This window comes from Dunckerocampus dactyliophorus, chromosome 15 (assembly GCF_027744805.1).
Source record: "Dunckerocampus dactyliophorus isolate RoL2022-P2 chromosome 15, RoL_Ddac_1.1, whole genome shotgun sequence".
In the NCBI taxonomy this organism is placed as follows: domain Eukaryota; kingdom Metazoa; phylum Chordata; class Actinopteri; order Syngnathiformes; family Syngnathidae; genus Dunckerocampus; species Dunckerocampus dactyliophorus.
In genome coordinates this window covers 16,596,835-16,614,784 of record NC_072833.1, presented here as the reverse complement: position 1 = coordinate 16,614,784, position 17,950 = coordinate 16,596,835, and the positions used below count along the sequence as shown (strand labels likewise).

Sequence of the window (17,950 nt, the reverse complement as noted above, 5' to 3'; positions counted from 1 at the left end):
ACATGCATGTTAGGTTAATTGGCGACTCTAGATTGTGAATTCTGAATGTGAGTGTGAATGGTTGTTTGTCTATATGTGCCCTGCGATTGGCTGGCGACCAGTCCGGGGTGTACCCCGCCTCTCGCCTGAAGTAAGCTGGGATAGGCTCCAGCATACCCGTGACCCTAGAGAGGATAAGCAGCATAGAAGATGGATGGATGGATATATGGTATATACAGTATATACTGTACAGTATATATATGGATATATACATTCCAGTCATTCCTCGTGTATCGTGGTTGATTGGTTCCAGGCCTGATCGCAATAAGTGAATTTCCACAAATAAGGATTCCTTCTTTATAAATTTTATATTTTCGTAGTTAGAGAACAGAAAAACTTCTAAATACGGTTTCTACCATTATTAGAGCCTTGTAGACATGAAATAACACCCCTGCAGTACCTTTATACTTGTATTAACCAATATAGTAGACATAATAATAGAAAATAAGCCATCTTAGAAACAAATAAGATAGACTCACACATTAGCATGGGCAGCGTACTTCCTGAGGTGGCTATTGTCTCATCAATGTTACACTACTGACACCTAGGGGCCAGTGTAAAATACTGCCGCTGTTTGTGGTTACGGTTTGGTTACAGAGAGACTCACGATGCACTTCAATTGCTTTATTATGAAGCAGAGAACACGTATGTAGTGAACATTCACACAGGAGCTGCTGTCTACACTAGGCTAACTGTCAACTCTGGCTAACTGACATCACACACGTCACGTCCCAGGCTCGCTTCTTAAAGGTGCACACAAGTCACAGATACTGCATTACACTTCATACCACGTCTTTTGAATGCCTTATATTTGTATTTTTGTTCATTTAGCTATTTGTATGCTTGAAAATGCTTAATTTAGGCCATGCATAGATACAATTTGCTTAAATGTGCATATACAGTATATATTTTTTCTAATAATAGACTACATTCAAACACGAAACAGCGGCCATTTATGAATTAGTAATTTAAAAAAAAACACATTAGAGTGAGGCTACGATGCTCGAACCGCGATGTAGCAACTGTACAGCTAGCATGTCTTACAAAGCATTTTGACAACAACACATGGGGGACGCCATAAATGCCATTGACATTGGCTAGCTAACTAAGACGAGCAGCGTTTGCCTGGCTGGCTTCCAGCCTTAATTTAAGTCGGGTCAGAGTTGAAAGTCAGTGGACAAAATGTTCAAATAATGACATCGCTATTTAAAGCGTTTTTGGCTTGGGTTCAGACGTCGTGAAGGTTGTACAGGTCGTGTGACAGCCCGCGAAGGTCAACAACATATTCCAAGCACAGGAAGACAATTTTGCAAACACGCAAAGTTTGGAAATATATCCTGGAGCTGCATCTTTTCCTGTATCCACATGAAAATTTAATATGGTCTTATTTCAAGTTTTGTAGTGATAAGTTGTGTTGTTTCAACCAAATATGCTTACATTTACAAGATGATGAGATGCAGCCCAATAATTTCCAAAAAAGGTTTGAGACAAATGGATGATTATTTGCAGTGAGATGATCTTTTAGTCGCTGACATTTTCCTCTTAGCTTGCTTACTCATCGTCAGCGAGCTCTGCAGTACCCACGAGGCTTTATTTGATTTGGGGGAAAATAACATTTATAGAGCAGTTTGTTCCGAGAAGCGATGCACCAATGTAATATGTTCCTACAGAGAGAGGGATGACGTCCGCCTCAGCAAATGAGAATGATTTGTGCTCATCTAATGCAAACGGCCGTCAAACTGGTATTCATCTTTTCCAGCTTTCAGCCTGTATTTGCATAAAATAGCACCAAGAGCCAAGAATACGTCAGCGGAGGAGGCAAGAACCTGCACCAGGATGCTGGAGGTGACCCTGCCAAAATGTTTGCCTCACACACATGAGTCATCCAGGCACCGTAGAGTAATAAAGACGTTTATTAGCCAGTCGTTTTCACGGGCGTCCATTGGTGCTGATGACAGTCACATACATCTCTCGCCTCCAGCTTTGCTTATTGCCATTCAGAACGATGGGAGAATGGCTGTCACATGGCAAATGGCGTACATTTCTGGCAAAGTGATGGCAAACCATCACAGGCTTGCTCCTAATTCGTCAAATAGGGATGCAAGCATCCTGTGTCACTTTTTATCATGGCTTTGAAAAAAAGAGCAGGCTTTGCTGCACATCTTAAAACAAAGCCCGGATCTCTGCCAACTAGCCGTCAGAGCCACATCCAGCCACATCCAGACATGGAAGCTTGATGGAACAGGCATGATGTGGCTGTTGCAATGTGACTGTAATGTTAGCACCGTAGCTCACATAGCTAAACTGTTAGCTGTGTTGTAACATGTGTCCCACTTCTTAATGTTGTTCTATGTTATACCAGAGTACCAGAGGTGTGGACTCCAGTCTCATGACCTGGACTAAGTCACGATTTGTTGACTTTGGACTCGTCTTGACAATATGATTAAAGAATTGCAACTCGACTTGGAATTGGACTCGGACTGGAGTCAGTCTTTAGTCTGACACCGACTAAATGTATCCCCAATCAAAGTTGTTTTTTTTTTCAAATTTTCCCACCAAATCTGCCGCATTGAATTTCATCTATTAACGTCCAATCAGGTTTAAGAACAAACTAAAATGTGGTTTAAACACATTATACAGGATATTTATAACTCAACAAACTCACTCAGCAGAAAAAAAGTATAAGACATATAAAAATAAGCTAACAAACTTCTGGTCAGTGGATGAACGGGATGAAATTATAGACAGGAACTGTTACGATTGTGTCTGTCGCACTGCTGCCGCCTGTATGTTTTTTGTTGCAGTGCACCCTGTACCGTGGAGGCGGAGAGTTGCACACCTGCAATCGATTACCAGGACCTTCTTAAATGCAGCAGCAGCAGCTACTCGTTGCCAGATTGTACTACCTGTTTCGGCGTAGTCCGGCTGCTGTATTTCACTTCCCTGCTTTCTGGCTACCTTGCCTTGTATCGTGTGCTGTGCTCTATCAGTTAAGTACCTGTTAGTGTTGTTACTATCACCAGCCTGGGTTAGCCCGCTGTGTTCTTTCGTTCCTTCTGTGCCGGTATCTCCCTGTCAGCCTTTTTGCTGACGGCGTTTTCTGTTCACTACCCTTTTCGTAGAGTTCCTGATTTATGTTGTACTTTTCCCTCCGGGAACACCCTTTGTTAGTTAAATATCCTTTTGTTACACTTTTTGTCCGTGCCTCTCTGCATTGGGATCCGCACCTTGCCAGGAGCGGCCGCCAAACCTGACAGGAACACTAATTCAATGTTCCTCACTGATGTGACAAAAAAGGAAATCATTGACATTGTCAATGAATGTAAAACAAAAATATCAACTGATTGTAAGGGAATCAATATGGAAACGATAAAAATGAACCACGATCTGACTGGCAATTTCAGACCGGTAAATTTCCGAACAAAATTAAAACAGCTAAAGTAGTTCCAATTTTCAAAAATGGAGACAAACATCAATTGACAAGTTATCGTCCAGTTTTGTTATTACCACAATTTTCCAAAATCTTTGAACTTTTCAACAACAGCTTGGACAAATATAAAAGTAATATACAGCCATTACGGATAGAGAGCTAACATTTCGACTTCCATGACACTGATTGAAATTGCAGAGGAAATGACCACCGCTATGGACCACAGAAAGTCCGCAGCTGCAGTATCTCTGGATTTGACAAAAGCTTTTAATATAATTAACCACAACATCCTAATTACAAAATTAGAAAGGTATGGAATAAGAGGTTTAGTGTTGAATTGGGTTCAAAGCTACAGTATCTAGCCAACAGGAAGCAATATGTGAAGCTAGGAGAATATACTTCAGCACGCTTAAATATGTTGTGCGGTGTACCCCACGGGTCAATACTGGGACCAAAACTGTCCAACTTATATATAAATGACATTTGTAAAGTCCCGAAAGACCAAAAGCTAGTATTATTTGCAGACAATACTACTGCCTTCTGTTCTTGAGAGCTAACAAAAAAAGTTACAGATGAAATGACTATAATAAAAACATGGTTTGATAAAAACAGACTATCCCTGAAGTAAAACTAAGATAATGCTATTTGGCAATAGCAGAGAGGATGCATATACGCAAATACAAATTGATAGCGTGGATATCGACAGGGTGAGCGAAAACAAATTTCTGGGTGTCATTATAGATGAAAAGATGAGCTGGAAATCTCAAAAATATACAACATAGTGGCGACAAATACTTCGATAATGAATAAATATTGATCAAAAATCACTCCATACGCTTTATTGCTCCCTGGTTTCAGCATATCTAACTTATTGTGTGGAGATATGGGGAAATAACTATAAAGTACACTTTACTTGCTAAAGATACTGCAAAAAAGATCAGTTTGGATAATCCATAATGCAGAACATACAAATCCTCTATTTCTAAAATCACAATTATTGCATAAAGCAAACTGTATTTTGCTTTAATAATATATATAACTCGAAATTCCAGCATCAAGGTTAGGTTTTAGACAACACATTTCGGCTGGGCGATATGACCTCAAATCAATATCGCAATAAATTGGGCAGTTTTGGCTCGATAACGATAAATGCACGATAAATCCCCGACCACTGTATATCTTTGCCATCTGAAAATAATTGCAGGAAATGCAAATTAACTGCTTTTCGTTGATTTATTGACCTGGCACACATTACTTTCAATGAAATATAATGCACGTAATGGGGCGCACCTATTCCGCCTAAAAAGCCTTCTGGAAAAACCTCCGAAAAGCGCCAACAGTGCTCCATTTACATAATGTGCTTTGGTTGGTTACAACAGTTTTCATACTGACTTTGCATTTCGTGTTCTTTTGCTCAACATCATCTTTGTGGAACCCAAAATAAATCCCCCTGGGTCTGCGGCCCACAAATATGAATGTATGGTGCATCCCCTGGCATACTACATCCTATACACACATGTACTTGTACTAAGCTACACATAGCATGACTGGCATCACGTCTCATGCAATTACATTACTAATGGCCACTTATCACACTGCACGGTGTTGATATCAACCCAACCTACCACAACCATGTCAGGTAACATATTCCAATGATAATAATACCATTTATAAATATGGTGACTGCCTCATTTTTCTAACAGTTCTATTCAATTCCAGACATCCATTGTCATGTTATTTGCCTGTATGTGTGTGCCATGTTGGCTCTAGAAACTGGATAGAAAATCATCATCAAAATGATCATTTACACAATGAAAAGAGAATTTCACATGTTCTTGTAGCCATGTGACCATCTATTAGTGACATCAAATAAAGCACGGGATCCTTAAAAGGTGCTACCAACAGCAAAGTCATCATGCTTTCCTCTGGAGACGCTTTTAAAATGTTTTAATTATCTTGTTCTTTATCTGTGAATTGTCAATTTTGCATAATTGGTCATGATGTACATCTTTTTATAAAGGCTTTAAAAATTTCAAGTCAAGTATTTGTGTAACATTCGGAGCAGCGTCACCAGGAATACAGACAGAAATTTGTTTGATTTTTAACACATGATTGGGAAAGCACTATGTCAGTGAGTGCAGCTTGTACGACTGAGATGTCGTCACGCGTCAACGCAAGTTGCCGACGTGAGCCAAAGAAAAGTAGGAGACTTGTAGATTTGCATACAGACGCGCCAAAATGTTACTCTATTTGTAGGCGCATAAGCGAGTGAAATGCGGGCACTGTACAGCTTCTTCATTTGAACCATCAGCCGTTCCCTCACGTCTGTTTCCCATCTTGTTCAGGCTGGATGGGTGGAGTCACGTGACTCCACACGCTGTACCTCGTCTTAAAGGGGAAGGAACATAGCATACCAGCACACACAGCCAAAACAGACAAAAATGACTTTTCTTTTCTTTTTTATTAAAACACCGAATTTAACGACATGGGCAAAATAACATCGGTTATCATAGTAAATTTCGGTAACGGTACATTTTCGGTTTATCACCCAGGCCTATTGTGTATTCAATCTTCATTCATTCATTCATTCATTCTCTATGCCACTTGTCCTCACTAGCGTTGGGGGTGTATGCTGGAACCTATCCCGGCTGACTTTTGATAGAGGCAAGGTACAACCTGGACTGGTTGCCAGTCAATCTGAAACTTATTCTAAATTGTTGAAAAATACTATAATATAGGACCTTTGATGCCTATTTGGATTATTTTTTGGGATGTATTTTGCAAGATCATGAGATTGCGCGCCTAATGTTTCAGCCAGTGAGTGTACAACTTCCAAGGGACGGCAGTCAAGATTACTAATAAAAGTTTGGAAAATGACATTTACAGTAAAAGTCGGCATTAAAATCAATGAAACATTAGTCTTCAATGGAAACCCCCATGTTGTAGTTGTGGTGGTCGTAAGTGTTCAGGGCAGCTGAAGAAGAAGAGGAAAGTCAATAAAAATAGACAGTACAAGCCTTGAGGCGCTAGAAGGACGTGGCCCTGCGCGAGAACGGGTCAAGGCGAGTGTAATTGTCTGTGATTGTCTGCAAAGCTGCAGCATGGGCCTGCTGCCACTGTGAGCTAGAGACGTCATTTAGGGACCACACTGTATAGCAAGGAGGTATGATCTCATGGTAGACAGCTGCTGGAGCTCAACGACATCTGGAGCACTCAGCAGCAATAGGACGGCATCAAGCATACAGGATGTGTCATATAGGATGTATAAGAGCCAGTGCCAGAGTTAGGATTAAAAGGCGGATTACATGGAGTCATGTCAGGGTCAGCCGATAGTGTCACCTGTCACTAGGAGGATTTATGACGCTACACTATGAGATAGGACGTATGTTCCAGGGTTTGACTGGTGTCTGAATTAAAGCTCATTGATGGAGGTCTCGACTCAGGTGTCTGCCATTCTAGTCTGTTAGCACACTCATACAAGTGTACGTGACACCGAATGTTTTATTCTACCCTGTCCAATCACAGGTCGCCGCAAAGAGTGGGAAGATGATGAGAGGCGGAGTCGGAGTTGAGAGGAAAGATCTGTGAGAGCTCTGTGACCTTGCTGATGAAAGTTTCTCTAAAAAAGCAGAAAACAACTGAAAAATGTTACTTACATAACAGTGAGCACCTTTATGACTCACACTTGTCAGCGTTGGCATTCAAGGCTATCTCACACAAGTCTGATGGAAATGTGCTTTATTGTGTCACATGACCTTGCCCTGGGCTTTCTTTTCACTTTTCCGCTATTAAACACGACTCGAGCTTAAAACATGTCAACACCGACATTTTCTTTGCGCACCTGACTCCTCAATTATTATGACTATTAAATCGATCAACAGGTGACAGAAGAAGGGGCGACCCCGCCCACTGTCAGCGAGGTTGAAGGGGTGACGTCGAGCAGAGTCGTGCAGCTCCACAGTACCGCCGGCAGCCATGCCATGACGCTACCACCACCATGCTTGACTGTGTAGGCAAGACACAATTATCTTACTACTCACTTGTGTTGCTATTGGACAATTATCACTGCGGGATGACTCCTTTTCAGTTGATACCAGTGCATCTATACTTCTATAAAAGCTGCACAGGGATAAGCGGCATAGAAAATGGATGGATGGATGAATTTCTTCCATTTTTACTTTACTTTACTTTTAGAGAGATGATTGGCATGACGACATGGTGGGGGGGTCGCCTGCTTTCTTTCATGCTAAATAAGCAGCAGCTCTGAGAGAGGGTAGAGGCGTGTGTGTGCCTTGGAGGTCCTTCACTGACCCACACACTTTGTTATCAGATAGATCAGTGGTCTGCATCTTCAGCTTCCTTGTCACGGCTCCCTTCGTGATTTTTTTTAACACCGAAGGAAGGAAAACGTGCATTTTCAAAAATATTGTGAACTATCCAACTTACCAAAAGTCCGTGAGTGCATCTGGACTGTGTTCTGACTGCTGATTGGATGAACAAGGGAAGGGGAGGTAGACTAGTGTTTGCAGTGAGTCTCACAGGAGAGAAAATGGTGAGGGATTTTTGAGTTCAGTCTAAAGCAGGAGGTGGTGACTCTGGGAGAGGTGGATCGTGTGCCACAGGAGCTGACTGTGCGCTCATTGCTTGTGACTGCTGTGCGGCGGGGCGGACCTCTCGGCAGCAACCGCAGAGCAACATGTGCTTTCACTTTTACGTCTCCAAATACCAGAAAAATCTCCCAACGACGTCACTAAAATTTGTCGCTTATTTTGAGAAAATAAGTCACCAAGAGGGTTTGGAAAGTTGCCAGATTTACTGAGAAAGTCGCCAAGTTGGCAACACTGGGCTGGGCACATGAGATCGTAAGGGGGAAAGCTGTTCACAGATGGAGAATTACATGAAAGAATCGTTCATAAAATTATCAGAGCACCTATTCTATGACTTGAAAAAGAATTATTCTAATAGTAAGAATTATCTTATTAATAATTATTCAGAAAATGAAAGAACGCCTCTCTGCAAAGACAGTCAAGGACTGGACCAATAGAATGGTCATTGATGATAATTCAGTCCAGGCGTAAACAGTATTGTGCAAACAACACTGATATGAAGATATTTGAACTCTGATGGGCTTTTTTACGTCAAAGTTGGCTATATTTTTACACAAATGTGGGAACAACTCAAAAGGCTTCCAGAGTTCAGTGTTTAAATTATTTCAGAGTAGGCCTACACATGCACGCTGCACTTCTGTTGAATTTTTTTTGTTGTAACAGGTAAAATTGTAAAAAGATTAACATTTTTATAAGTTTATAAGCTGTGCAATCGTTTAGTTTTTACTGGAAGAGGAGGCAAAATGGCTCTTTTGATGATAAAGGTTGCCGGCCCCTGAGATAGACTAATGCGTGGCTAACACACGCATACACGCATGCACACGCATGCACATTCATAAACCACACCATCGTCCCCTCGAGCCAACAGCCAAAGAAGTAATTAAACTCAGTGCCGTAACGACAGCCGCAAAATAAATTAAGTCTGGATTTAGGATGAAAGATATGAATGTACCTGAGTGTATGCTAATGTGTGTGTGTGCGTGTGAGCATGTTCAAGATGGAGGTCACATACCGTGGTTGCGCCAAGTCTTGCGGAAAAAAGTCAATGGAACATATATAGCAAGCGCGTACGGCGGGTGTTTGACCTTCATGCTTTGGTGGCAGCGAGAAGAAGGATGAAGGGAGAGGCCGAGATAGGAGGAGGACCTGGAGCATGAGGAGGAGAGGAAAGCTCTGCCAGACCTGAGGCCAGTGGAGGCTAATTAACTTGAGAGACATGACCTTTCTCTCCTCTTCCCCTCAGAGAGAACATACATATGTGTGTGTGTGTGTGAGTGCGTGTGTGTGTTTTGAATCAATATGAGAGTCATCACAGCCAAATGGACCCCCTACATCATGTCTCATCATCACAAGAGACAAGAGCCAGTGAGCAAGAAGTAGCAAGAGCTGTAGGGGCTGGAGGACCATGGTGGAAATGTTCCCATACATGAGTACAAGTGTGAAGGACCGTTTCTGCCAAGAAGTGCACACATTTTGTCCCAAGGAAACCAAAATCATCACTTTTTGACACCGCCAGGGAAAAGGATTTACCTTTCCAAACCCCAAGTCTTCTCTAAAGATGCTAGACTGATGACTCAATGCGCTCCAGTAATGAAGAAGTCACCGCAATCTGACTACAATGCAAAGTGCAAACCGTAAAGACTATAATAGGATGTGTTTATGTGAGCAAACATCAGCAGCAGCAGGAGGAGGATAATTAGGAAACATGGTGGCCACTAGGATGGGAAGCGGGACTCTTGCTCAGGGGACTGGCGCTGCTACATAACATTTACATACTTCCAGAAAGTGTGTGAAAATATGACATAGGGCTAATTACTGGAGTCCCGAATACATTTTTTCCAGAACAAAAAAAAAACCCATCCCAATTTGTATGTATTTGTTTGCATAAGTCTCTCTTCTACTCTTGAGCTGATGCACACAAAAAGGTGAACATTTTTTACAACATGCACCCTTACTGTGTTGCCTGTGATGTTAGTTTTCTGGCGGTGTGATTATTAAACCTGTTAGAAAAATGCTATTACAATTACATTGCACTTGTCCTTCCATGTGTGCTATCAATGACCTCTTTTCTTTTGTTATACTAATAAGTTTCATATGTCCATGTGGTTCTCTGGGGGTCCTGCACATGATGCGTTATCTTACTAACAGTTAGTTGGACAGCGTGTGTGTGTGTGCGTGTGTGTGACTGACTTGGACTGGAAGCGGAACTAGCACTAACCAGCAGTAGCCCAACCTTATCTCCCTCCCACGTACAGTAATGGAAAAAAAAATATTAAACCACCCTTGTTTCTTCAGTTTCTTGTTCATTTTAATGCCTGACACAACTAAAGGTGCCTTTGTTTGTACAAATATAACAGTGACAACAAAAATAGCCCATAAGAGTTAATTTTTTTGCAGTACAATGCAATAACAATACATGTAAGAACTTAAGTGATTTTGGTTATTATCAACAAAACCATGGAAGCTGCTAGATATCAGTTCTTAAATCAAACTGTTATGAGCTATATTTGTTATCATAAATACATTTGTCAAACAAATGTACCTTTAGTTGTATTGGCATTTAAATGGATCAATAAACTGAAGAAACAAGGGTGGTCTTATAATTTTTTTCCATGACTGTAAGCTAACACCCTTAGACTTTAGAGCAGACACTTTACTGACCTGCAAACTTGCAGCCTGTATTTGATCTGTCTGAAGTTTTTGAAAAATGTAATTACATGCCTTCTTATTCTCAATGCCTTCTTATTCTTATTCTCTACAACAATGGTTCTCAATTATTTCTGTCTTGCCCCCCCGATTTGAAATACTGTTGAGAAACTGATAATATCTATTTATTTATCTGTACTGTACAGACTGAACTCGAAACTGAAACCAGTGAAGCATACAAGCCTATTCCAGAGTCCAACTGCATGCTGAGTTTGACAAATTCATACATGTTTGGCATGTCTGCACTAATATTGAAAGTCCTCCCTGCCTCTCACGCCCCCTCTGACAGTTCACCACTCCTCCCCCAGGGGGGCTTGCCCCACTATTTGGCAAGCACTGTCCTAGGGTGACCAGATTTTGATTAGACCAGCATAATTTCCATGCTGGTCTATGCTGGTGGACCATGCTGGTCTATGCTGGTGCACCATGCTGGTCTGTGCTGGTGGACCATGCTGTTATGCTGGTCACCAGCACGAAAAAACAGCATATGCTTGTCTATGCTGGTCATGCTGGTAGCTGGTCTATGCCGGTTTTCCAGCAGGCATTAATGTGCCTGCGTGTGTGTTGCGTGGGGCATGGCTTGCAGCAAGGGAGCAGAAAAATGGGAGATTCGATGGTTAGCGCTCCCATGCACCTAACAAGGCAGAGAGCAATGTTAATGCGCTCTCCAAAACACCCACTGGAATTTTAGGGTGTTTATCTGAATCACCAGAAACACCACACCTTTTGGGGACTGACTGTAAAGTTTGAGCAAGAATGGTTGAAAAACATGGTCGCCATCAAGCGAAACACCTTAGCAGGGCCATGAGAGGGACTACTCGTACATAAGTCATTGACCATTCGTCGAATGATTACAAAACTTTGAGGATATCTGTATTACATATATACTTCCATGTAATCAAAACCATTTTGACCATAAAACCACAGGGGGTACTGCAAATGCCATTGACAGTCATGCGACAAAATTCACCAAAGGGCTAATTATTGGATCCCCCCCAGGTACAAAAAAGGTTTGAAAGTTATGTCCTCAAGACAAACATTAAGGCTAAGGGGCCACTAAATGTACAATAAAGTGCTTTGATCTGAGTGTGCGTTCTGATAGACCCACCTTTGCTGAGCGCTGTTTGGGTCATTATGTGGACCAAGCCTTCATGCACGAGGTCAGTCTTGAAGAATACTGCCTGCATTGAAGTAGAAAAATAAGCACAAAGACAAAGGTCAGATACTCTATATAAATTGCTCCAAATTACATTTTAAACCCAAAAAATCAAAGAAGCACCAATACTGGTTTAAAATAACAGATTGTACAAAAAGGTTCCAGAATATTTCACAATTACAAATTAAACTGCTTAAAAATTGTCGTAAATTTTCATACTGCACAAATAAAATAACATGGCTGTCACTTACGGCTGTCTGGTATTCAAGTACATGTCCGTTGCACGTACACACACACAAATAATAAATGATCAACAATTTGCAGTCATGTTGTTACGATACAGCTTTACAGTCAATGATAGCTGATGTTAGTAGCTAAACTTTGCCAAATTGCTCTCATTAGCTGACAATAAACATGATTAGTATGCGCCCATGTGTTACGTCGGGGTACTCATAACACAAAGAGTCGGGATTAAATGCTAGCAGTATGCTCGAATGTTGACGCCATCTACGCAGCTGGTGGAACCTGCCGCAAAGAGTCCCTTTTAATAAATCTATTTTCTCCAGAGAAACCAATACATGTTTTTTTCCTGTAATAGAAGCATCGTCCAGTCCTCCTGCACACTTGAAACTATAGCAAAGAGCCGACAAGGTTAAAAGTACAGCATTAATAATTGTGGCTCCTTTGTGAGGTTTCTGCAAACATTGTGTCAAACTCCTGTAGATTTATTTTATATCCATTTATGACTTTTCTTTCAGAAGGCCGAGATGTTGTTATGCTGGATAAAAGCGATATTGTAAAAATATTAGAAAAGAGTGCTCCATGTGAAAGTGCCTTGACATAACTTGTCGCGATGGAACTGAATAGGCGACAACAAAGTCTGTTCATGCTCTAATTAGCTCCCCGGTTGTCGGAAATGTTGGAAGGAATGTTCCTTATGGGTGCCTCACTCCAATGAAGGCGCTCCAGACAGAAAGAGCAACAATAAACAGCAACCCCTCCATCATTAAGAAAGTCCTAATTTGCAGTAATTAAGACCTAACAGTGCAGAGGGCTCAAACATCTCCACGTGTAAACGACCTGATGGCTTCCTTTCCGTTTTGGTTTATTTTGGAATACATGGTGATGCGCCTGGGTGACAGTCGGAAGTACTTCCTTGCAAGATTCCATAACGTTGTTTAATTATACAAAGCAGGGGTTCAGCTTGAGGTCACGTCACGTTCATGATGCAATATGGATGAAGATATAAAATAATAAGGATCTGCGTGTGGCTATACAACTAAACACCCCTGTCTACATCTCCGAGGAATCTCAACAGAGACCCAAAATGATGGTCCAACTCCAGTAGATCTCTGCCTATTGACTGTTTGGCATTTATTCCCCTGCATATTTGCAGATTTCTTCTCTCTGCTTTAAATTGGAAAGAATTCGTTTTCATGGTAACTAATGGCCGCACGGTGGCCAAGTGGTAGCATGTTGGCCACAGAGTCAGGAGATTGGGAAGACTTGGGCATTTCTGTGTAGAGTTTGCATGTTCTCCCTGTGCGTGTGTGGGTTTTCTCCGGGTTTCCCCCCCACATTCCAAAAATATGCATGTTAGGTTAATTGGCGACCCTAAATTGTCCATAGGTGTGAATGTGAGTGTGAATGGTTATTTGTCTATATGTGCCCTGTGATTGGCTGGCGACCAGTCCAGGGTGAGCCTCGCCTCTCGCCGAAGTCAGCTGGGATAGGCTGCAGCATACCCCCGCGACCCTAATGAGGATAAGCGGCATAGACTGCTGAAGCTAAGTCAATTTACTCCTTCTTTTCAAGCAGGGAGATGCTTCAAGTGTTTTTTAATGTGTAAAACTAAAATGAAAATGCATTCAATAACTGAACAAAGGTAGAGGGGGGTTGTGGAAGAGGAATGACAGGTGACGGTAAATAGCATTGAGTTGGCCGACATCGCAGACCTCAACAAAGAAATTGCTTGCAGTGATCGGTGTAATCAAGAAATTCTTCCAGTATCAACTATTATTATAATAACAAAATTACATTACAAAATTGAAAGTGGCCACTAAGGGTGCCAGATTCAGACCAAAAGTAACAATAATTGACCTGTACACCACTAAAAACGACACTACTTTAACTCTTACAACATGTCTGTACAAGATAACACCTTAAGAGGCATAAGACAGTCAAACGTGATTGTTTTAACTACAGCCAAGCGTGCTGGGAAATGCATAACCCTCACATTCCACAGCTGCAATCTCTTCCAGGCTACACATCTTCTTTTTGTTGGTATACGATACTGTAGCTTTTGCCGGGACGTTGAGAGGATGACGAGAAGGTGGTCGATCAACAATCACTTTATTGAAACAAACACCCATAGTCATATATCTGCTGTCGTCTCCCCCTCCCTGTCCACTTCGGCCAGCGACACCCCTGGACAAGAGAATGAAAACAGAGAGGCTTGGCGACCAAAGACAATGTGATGAGGGGACAGACCGGTGGATGCAGAATGAAGGGTATTGTGGACCAACTTCATCCACAAAAGCTGGCCAAGACCATGATGAGGGCACCACAGGGTGTCTCAAGTACTTAGTGGAGCCTCTCTGTCTGTCTATTGGACTGGGGGTGGAACACGGATAAGAGACTGACCATGGACCCCAGCAAACCACAGAAACATATTGGGTACCACAATTGGAAACCACATCCTCTGGGAAACCACTTCACTGAGCAGTACCTCGGCCGTTTCTGCGGACATGGGAATTTCAACAAAGGGAACAAAGCCAGTCATTTTAGACAATTCATCAACAACTGTGAGGACTACCGTCTTCCTCTCCGAAGGTGGCTGTTCTGAAACAAAGTCCAAGGAGATGTGAGACGAGGGCTGGTGGAAAATAGACAAGGGTCTGATCTCCCCCACGGGTTTTTTTCTCATCCAACGGTGACATTTTTAAAAGGTAAACACATTGGCTTTCCCAATTGCATTTTTGATAATTGCGTATTTTGTAGTCCAGTCACTCTTAAAGGGATAGTTCGGATTTTTTTACATGAAGCCACAGCGACTGAAGACCGCTGCGATGCGCCCTATCTGTGGAACACATACACAACAATGGACACAGTGCACAGTGATATGAGGGGAGAGAAAGTAACGCTGAGTGATTGTGAGGTCTGATTTTTTCGATTTTTTTTGTGATGCAAATATATTTTGAATGCATATTGTTTTGAGAAGCCAAACTCTTTACTTAAGTGGGCCCACCAATTAACCAGAACTAGGTTCCTCATCACCGAAATCTGACCAGAGCTCGGCTCACGGGATGAAGTGCGGGGAAAGTCCCCGTTGATGCACTACACAGCTGATGGGGATGTCATACAACTTCATGTCAAAAAATCACAGCTATCCCTTTAAAAGTCAGATTCTCAGTATATATTTGTATTTGTTTAGAGTTGATAGCACCATGTTTGTTTAAATGAGAGCCATCTTCTTCTACTCAATCTACTGGTGCTTCATTGTGATGAGTACGCCTCGTTGTTGCCCCCTGCAGAGCAGTGAAGTACCGCATAAACGAGCACCTAGTTTGACTATATGGTTTCACTATTTGGGTGCTGTTTGGTGGGTGAAAATGAAACGTTTTGGTGGGCTGGATGTGTACAACTCATAAATGTATTTAAGAAGGTGAAGCTGTCCACGTTAAACCATTAGACATCTGCCTGCTGCTCCAGAGAAAGTTCTCTTCAATTATTGAAAACTTCACATTTCCATCACTTCACCTGCTCAAATGGCAGCAAAGACATAACTAAGAACATCATCATCCATTTGTGCTGATGGATCACGACACACTGACATGATCAATAGGGCTTGGAGAGAACACTGTTGGCGCTAATGGAAATGGATGCTGACACAAATGTGGACTTAAAGCTTCTGGCATGCAGGAGCCGCAAGCGTAGACTCACCCTGGAGGCACGCCCAACTCCAAAGTAAAAAGGTAAAAGATGTAAAAAGGAGGAGACGGTTGCCATGGTGAATGTGTCAGCTCCATTTATCACCATAGAAACATGGCCGCTTCTTTGGCAACCACACAGAAGAAAATAAGGCACAATAACCAAACTAAATACTCCAATTAACGCCTCTTTTTAATTAACCACGGTACGTGCGTCGTCTACAAAAGCAAAAACCTGCCTGGGTGTCTTTTTAGCACCCAGTCAAAAAACACGGGCAACCATAGGCTTATGTAGTTTTTTCATTAACTCCACAAGATGGCAGTATCATGAGTGGTCAGCATCCAGCCGCTTTATCTACAGTACCTCTGTATGCACTAGAAAATGTTGCTACTCAGCTGTGGACGTGAAATGCATGCATGTTACACTTGCCTTACTGCTGTCTATAGTGAACACATCAGTTTGCTCCTTACCACTATTACAACACTGGTTGTGTTGCTGCTGTGTTGTGCAAAATACTTAATAAATGACCATATGGTCAGAGAGAGCTATGGTTTCTTTCCACTTTCTCGTGCACTCCAAATGATTCAAAGTTAAAATTGCTTTTATATATAAATAGTTTTCAGACATAGGAAAGAACAGCCTGTCTACAATTATTGCCTTTGTGGTTTAGGTAAAAACGGATATAGTCTTGCATTAACAGAATGATATATATACTGTAGTGTATGTAATCACTTCACACTACATTCATTTGTCATTTTTGATGAAAATATAATCAAAAATGCCAAGCATCTGGAAAATGGTGGACACACACACACACACCCACATTCCATGTCTGATTATTATTCCTCACTCTGCTCTTATGTCCTCACTGTTGCTGCATCCATTACACCTCCCTATGCATCCCCCCAACCCCTCATTGTCTTTATCTCCTGCGGTCTTCTTCCAATTCCATTATTTTTCCATTAAAATTCAGGATGACCTGTGTAATTGCCTCTGACAACGGCCCTACTCGTGAAAAGAAATGGTAAAAAAAGCATAAATACAAATGCTGCATTATTGCATGATTGTGCATGTCAAGCTGCCTGGCCTTGACCACAGCCCATAATATTGCCTGTCACATTTGAGTGTTACACGCCCTCGAAGGAGCGTGTGTGTGTTAGCCTTGACTGCCACCACCCTGCACTAGTAAACATGTACGGCTCTGAGGCTGCTGCGACCTGAATGAGCCCAGCAGAAGCACGATAAAAGCAAAGGTGCAGAAAGGATATGAAAAAAAAGACACATTCAATTGCAGTGGTACCTCGGTTTTTGTTAATAATCCATTCTAAAGGGTCTGTCTAAAAGTGAATCGCACGGAAAAAGCAACAATTTTTTCCCAAAGGAAACCACGTAAATCCAATTTTGATTGGATGAATGACTTACTCTGGTCTTACTGGTCTTACTCCGTTGAAGCTGTTGTTCAATGAAGTGTCTAGCTGCTGAAACCAATGGATAGAGTTACTCTCTTCCTGCCTGTTTGGAGGCGAGTGACGAGGAAAACAGTATACAGACGCCGGCAAAATTACCCCTTTTTTTTCATTTGGGATTTATTTACTTATTATCGTGAGACTGTTTTTTTTTCTGAATGAGAAATCACCAACAGCATCAACGGACTCATACACACACACACACACGCGCGCACACACACACACAGACATAGCATAACTTTTGCACATAACTTTCACATTGCACTCATCTGCACTCATCTGCAAATTGTACTTTTAAATTGTTCTTAACATTTTTAAATTGTATTTTAAATTGTAGTCTTTTATCCTCATCCCACTGTTATTTATTTGTTATTTCTATTTGTTATTTAATTTATTTATGATTATGTGGGGCAGAGAGGCCCCATTACATGGCAATTTTGTTGTAACTATTGTGCAATGTGCAATAAAGGCTATTCTATTCTATTCTATTCTATTCTATTCTATCTTGTCATGTTGTGATCCCATGTGACACCCCTAGTATTCACTACAGAAATTATGTTTATGTGACAACCCTACTTTTAATATATAACAATTATAGTTTTACATGCAGAAAACA

General features: G+C 41.5%; 1 protein-coding gene across 4 annotated transcripts in view; it reads right to left on the bottom strand.

Moving 5' to 3' along the window:
* Positions 1-17,950, bottom strand: part of htr2cl1 (5-hydroxytryptamine (serotonin) receptor 2C, G protein-coupled-like 1) — an 81,809-nt gene that overhangs the window by 24,870 nt on the left and 38,989 nt on the right. For 3 of the 4 annotated variants that reach the window (XM_054753096.1, XM_054753094.1, XM_054753099.1), the window contains one exon: positions 11,891-11,963. The gene's annotated coding sequence lies outside the window, so the exon portion shown is untranslated. The remainder of the gene's footprint in view (positions 1-11,890; positions 11,964-17,950) is intronic. The other variant, XM_054753097.1, reaches the window with a different exon arrangement.